The following is a 6,664-nucleotide window of genomic DNA, read 5'->3' as shown; positions in this document are numbered from 1 at the left end:
CTTTGCTGGATCAAACAAAATATTATTATTATCTATTATTATCATCAGTAGAAATAATAATAATATAATTCAGCCTGTTCACTTTGCTGGATCAAAAAAAATATTATTATTATCTATTACTATTATCATCAGTAGCAGTAATATAATTCAGCTTGTTCACTTTACTGGATCAAACAAAATATTAGTATTATCTATTATTATTATCATCAGTAGCAATAATTATAATATAATTCAGCTTGTTCACTTTGAAACAAAATATTATTATTATCTATTATTATTATCATAAGTACCAATAATAATAATAATAATAATAATAATAATAATAATAATTCAGCTTGTTCACAAATGGAAAAAGAGATTTGGAGTGGGAAAATGTCCAGGAACAGATAATATTATTAATAATAGAATTTTGATGGTATTATTATTAATTAATAATTAGTAAATAATAATTCAGCTTGCTACCAGGTGAAAGCAGAGATTTGGGCTGGAAAAATGTCCAGGAACAGATAATATTATTAATAATAGAATTTTGGTGGTATTATTATTAATTAATTAATAATTTATTAGTTAATAATAATTCAGCTTGCTACCAGGAGAAAGCAGAGATTTGGGCTGGAAAAATGTCCAGGAACTGATAATATTATTAATAATAGAAATGTGATGGTATTATCAATTAATTAATTAATTAATTAATTAATAATTCAGCTTGCTACCAGATGGAAACAGAGATTGGGCTGGAAAAATGTCCAGGAACAGATAATATTGTTATTAATATAAATTTTATATTATTAGTATTAATAATTACTAATAATAATACTAATTTAAATGCTAACAGATGGAAACAGAGATTTGGGGTGGAAAAGTGACCAGAAAAATATTATAATTGTTGCTATTAATTATATTATTAATTATTATTTGCAATAATAATAATAATAAAGAATAGTTTACAATCGGGATTGCTGGTTCCACGGGATGTTTATTAGGCACTATTGGGGGGAAAAAAACTTTCAAAAGCTCTTATTCAAACCTATGTCTCTCTTTTGAGTCTCAAATAACAACCGATTACTTGCACTTGAAATGCAATTATTCAACGTCCAGGAAAACTGATCTTTTGGTGTAGAGGATTACTGTTGTTGTTGTTGCGAAAGGAAAAAAAACAAAGGGAAAAATAATGTTTGGGTAGAAAAAAGCAATATAAAAATAATTTTTAAAAAACCTCCACCTGCCTTTCAAATAAAAAAATATTGCAGAAAAAGGGGTGTTTTTAAAAAAATAGGTTACAAATTGCCAACGTTATTGTTCTTTAAAGCTTTCAAGGTATGATGGGTTCATTGTGATCAAAAAGGATGAACGAAAGGCTTCTTCTTGGCTTGGAAACCCCACTTTTCTTTCTTTTTTAATGGGTTCCGGGTCCCAATCCTCGGCCTTTTTGCATTGTAAACGTATAGGTTTTAGATAGACTCCTGCAGGGGGAAAAAGAGACAAAAAGAACTTCTTTGGAGGCTTTTAAACAGAGGCTGGATGACCATCTGTTGGGAGGGTTTTGATGGTGCTTTTCCTGCATGGGACTGGATAGCCTTTGGGGATCCCTTCCAACTCTAGGATGCTAGGATTCAATGAGGCTGGATGGCCATCTGTCGGGAGGGCTTTAATTGTGTCTTGATGGCAAAATGGGGTTAGACTGCATGCCCTTTAGAGGTCCCTTCCAATGATAGGATTATATGATTCAATGAGGCTGGATGGACATCTGTCAGGAGGTGTTTGATGGTGTCTGTATGGCAAAATGGGGTTGGACTGGATGGCCTTTAGGGGTCCCTTCCAACTCTAGGATTCTATGATTCAATGAGGCTTGATGGCCATCTGTCAGGAGGGATTTAATTGTATCTTGATGGCAAAAAGGGGTTGGACTGGATGCCCTTTAGGGGTCCCTTCCAACTCTATGATTCTATGATTCAATGAGGCTGGATGGCCATCTGTCGGGAGGGCTTTGATGTCGCCTTCCTTTCCTGGCAGAAGGAGATTGGATGATGATGGTGGTGATAATGATGAACAGAGGCTGGATGGCCATCTGTCGGAAGGGCTTTGATGGTGTCTTAGTGGGAAAATGGGATTGGACTGGATGCCCTTTAGGGTCCCTTCCAACGATAGGATTATATGATTCAATGAGGCTGGATGGCCATCAGTTGGGAGGAGTTTGATGGTGTCTTTATAGCAAAATGGGGTTGGACTGGATGGCCTTTCCGACTCTAGGATGCTATGATTCAATGTGATTGGATGGCCATCTGTCAGGAGGGCTTTGATGGTGTCTTTATGGCAAAATAGGGACTGGATGCCTCATTTTAGGGCTCCCTTCCAACGATTCAATGGCCATCTGTCAGGAGGGCTTTGATGGTGTCTTTATGGCAAAATGGGGTTGGACTGGATGGCCTTTCCAACTCTAGGATTCTATGATTCAATGAGGCTGCATGGACATCTGTCAGGAGGGCTTTGATGGTGCCTTTATGGCAAAATTTCCCCCATTGCACAATTTCAGCTTAATTTTAGCAACCTTCCCAAGCTGCATAAACTGGATTCACCTGTTCGGCGAGTCCCTTTGCGTCCCGTGCCATAAATATAGGTACACAGTATTATTATTATTATTATTATTATTATTATTATTATTATTATTATTATTGTCGTAATTATAATATTGTGGTTGTGTGCCTTTAAGAGACGCCTTTAAGAGGGTTTGGATGGCAGGACGGGGATTTGAACCCGGCTTTCCACGCTCCTTGATCCATGTTTGGGCCGATCAGGCCAGTAAATAAAGAACAGCACTCGGGAAAACAAGGGGCATTCCAGGCAGGAAACAACCAGGGCCAGCTAACACCTCAAAACAAAGGATCTCCCAGGTGGGAAGCAGCCAGGCTTTCAAGCTGCAAGGCCATTCAATTGCTCACAGTTGGAGATCCTGTATATAAACCCCAAACGACCTCACTGTGTCCGAAGATGCCTGCCATAGATGTGTGAGAAGTGTCAGGAGAGAATGCTGCTGGATCATAGCCAGTCAGCCCGGAACACTCACAGCAACCCAATAAATAATAATAATTTACCTTAGCCATGCTTGCTTGCTATTCCCAGGAACTGTTTTGCCTGGGAGTTTTCTTCCTCCTCTGCTTCCTTCTTCCTTCTTTGCTTCCTTCCTTCTGCCAAGGCTGGAAGAGAAAGGAAACACACCTTTATTTCTTCTGCTCCTCCTTTTGGGTTTTCTTTGATTTCCTACAGCGACATCTACAGGGCTGGAGGGTTAATGGCATGGCAATAATGCAAATCATATCCTTTTTTAATCCTTTCCTTAATATCCTTTCCTAAGATAGTCCTCAAAGGTTGACCAATTCGTGGTCTTCATGACTCTTCCGTTGCTCTTTCTTGTCAAAAAAGTAAGTTTGTCCATGTCCTTTATTTCGATCAATTTATTCAACCAGGCTTCCTTCGTTGGGGCCTTCTCACTTTTCCACTGTTTTGCGATCACCATCCTCGCTGCAGTAATAAAGAAGGTGAATAGTTTGTCTGTCTTTGAGTCTATCTATCTATATATATAAAAGAGTGATGGCATCACAGCGACCCACAAAACAACAAAACTACAGGCCCCCCAACCTCGAAATTTGACAACACAACCCATCATCCATGCCTCTAGGTTGATACAACAAAAAGAAAAGAAAAATAAAGTCCTACTTAAAAGGAGAGCAATAATTGTTTTTATCCAAGGCTAAGCTCCGCCCACTTGGTCTCCTAGCAACCCACTCAGCCCAGTGTTAATAAAAGAATAAAAAAATAAAATAAAAATAATTAAAAACACTAAAAGAATTAATGCAATAAAATACCATAACAAAATAACTAAAAATAATACAGCAAAATAATAAAATATAAAAAATACTATAACAAAATAACTAAAAATAATACAGCAAAATAATAAAATATAATAAATAAAAAAGATAAGTTACAATAAAATTAATTTAAAAAATACAAATAATACAATAAAAATAATTAAAAACACTAAAAGAATTATTGCAATAAAATACTCTAATAACAAAATAACTAAAAATAATACAAGAAAATAATAAAATATAATAAATAAAAAAAGATAAGTTACAATAAAATTAATTTAAAAAATGCAAATAACGTCAAATAAAAATTCCACAACAACTTTTAACCAATAGCACCATTACTTTGCCACAGCAACGCGTGGCCGGGCACAGCTAGTCTATATATATAAAAGAGTGATGGCATCAGGGCAGCGGACAAAACAACAAAACTACAGGCCCCCCAACCTCGAAATTTGACAACACAACCCATCATCCATGCCTCTAGGTTGATACAACAAAAAGAAAAGAAAAATAAAGTCCTAATTACAGGGAGAGGAATAATAGTTTTTATCCAATTGCTGCCATTTTGAAGGCTTAGCTCCGTCCACTTGGTCTCCTAGCAACCTCCTCAGCCCAGGGGACAGGCACAGTTAGGCCTCATTTAGGCCTCTTCCACAGATTATCAAGTTTTAACTGGATTATATGGCAGTGTAGACTCAAGGCCCTTCCACACAGCTATATAACCCATTTAGAATCTTATATTATCTGCTTTGAACTGGATTATCTTGACTCCACACTGCCATATAATCCACTTCAGAGTGCATACTAAATATAAAGACAACCATACAAGAGACATTCAATACCACCACTACCTCAACAATTTCTCACCAACACCACCAGACAACGCCACAGCAACGCGTGGCCGGGCACAGCTAGTCTATATATATAAAAGAGTGATGGCATCACGGCGACCCACAAAACAACAAAACTACAGGCCCCCCAACCTCGAAATTTGACAACACAACCCATCATCCACGCCTCTAGGTTGATACAACAAAAAGAAAAGAAAAATAAAGTCCTAATTAGTGGGAGAGCAATAATTGTTTTTATCCAATTGCTTCCAGTTAGAAGGCTATGCTCCTCCAACTTGGTCTCCTAGCAACCCAATAAAAAATAATAAAAAAACACTAAAAAAAACCCATTAAAAACACTAAAAAAAATTAATACAATAAAATACTATAATAACAGAAAATAACTAAAAATAATACAAGAAAATAATAAAATATAATAAATAAAAAGATAACTTACAATAAAATTAATTTAAAAAAATACAAATAACGTCAAATAAAAATTACACAACAATTTTTAACCAATACCACCACCACTTTGCCACCGCAACGCGTGGCCGGGCACAGCTTGTATTATCTAATTTATCAAATAGCCCTAATAAGAGGAGTTCGGGCGTTTTTGTAAGATTAATTTTTAGGATTCTATTACTTTCTTCTAGCACGGTTGTCCAGAATCTCTTTAATTTCCTACAGCTCCACCACATGTGGAGATACAAACCAACCTGTGATTTGCATCTCCAACATTTGTTATTGGTATTTTTATACATATAACCTAATTTTGGGGGGGGTTAAATACCATCTGTGCATAACTTTCAGCCAGTTTTCTTTCATATCAGTGGAGTATGTGTATTTAATTTTTTTTCCTCCAAATTGATTCCCATTCATATAAGTAGATCGGGCGCCCAATATTTTTAGCCCATTGGATCATTGCGTTCGTTATACCCTCTGATTCCAATTCCCACTCTAGCAATTTACTATTCAGTATGGAAATGGTTTTCTTATTCAGGTGGCAGATTCTTTCCCAATAACTTTGTTCTGTTTCAAAGCCTTCGGCCCTATCCCTTTGGTATGATTCTTTAATTTGGAGGTATTGGTACCAGGACACATTTTTATTCATTTGTTGGATCACCTGCAAGTCTTTTAATTGTGGCGGGTCTTTTTTATTTACTGGTAGATTTAGTATTTCTTTGTAAGTCGGCCAATTTATCCATCCTAAGAGTCTACGGTGATTTGCTTCCAAAGGTGAAAGCCATAAAGGGGTTTTCGTGTGGAAACGTTTTTTGTATTTATCCCACTTTTTAATCAGTACTGACCTAATAAAATGATTACCGAATTGTTTTTCAATTTTGAATTTGTTATACCATAGATACCCGTGCCACCCTCGTCTCAATTCCTTGATCTGAAAAGCTTGGTGGGAAGCAAAAGGGTCTTACATTGAAAAATAATTTTAAAAAATATTATTAATATTAATAATAATTAAAAGTTAATTCTATTTTACATATAAAATAATTAACATTATTATTAGTAGTAGTAGTAAAATTTGTTTATTCGTATTATTATTATTATTATTTAATATTGTATCATTAATGATATGAATATTTAGAGCATACAGACTATTATTATTAGTAAAATTTGTTTATTCGTATTATTATTATTATTGAATATTGTATCATTAATGATATGAATATTTAGAGCATACAGACTATTATTAGTAGTAAAATTTGTTTATTCGTATTATTATTATTATTTAATATTGTATCATTAATTATATGAATATTTAGAGTATACAGACTATTATTATTATTAGTAAAATTTGTTTATTCGTATTGTTATTATTATTTAATATTGTATCATTAATGATATGAATATTTAGAGCATACAGAATATTATTATTAGTAGTAAAATGTGTTTATTCGTATTATTATTATTATTATTTAATATTGTATCATTAATGATGTGAATATTTAGAGT

The 6,664-nt window shown here is 34.4% G+C and overlaps 1 long non-coding RNA gene across 1 annotated transcript; it reads right to left on the bottom strand.

Moving 5' to 3' along the window:
* Positions 1–501: 501 nt before the first annotated feature.
* Positions 502–3,570, bottom strand: LOC103281763 (uncharacterized). Its single transcript, XR_507755.3, has 2 exons — positions 3,093–3,570; positions 502–1,463 (listed from the first exon to the last, which is right to left on the bottom strand). It is a non-coding gene; the product is annotated as an uncharacterized LOC103281763 (long non-coding RNA).
* Positions 3,571–6,664: the final 3,094 nt, after the last annotated feature.

Source organism: Anolis carolinensis, unplaced genomic scaffold (assembly GCF_035594765.1).
Source record: "Anolis carolinensis isolate JA03-04 unplaced genomic scaffold, rAnoCar3.1.pri scaffold_14, whole genome shotgun sequence".
Taxonomy (NCBI): Eukaryota; Metazoa; Chordata; class Lepidosauria; order Squamata; family Dactyloidae; genus Anolis; species Anolis carolinensis.
The sequence above is the reverse complement of the archived record's forward strand: the minus strand, read 5'-3'. Positions and strand labels throughout refer to the sequence as shown.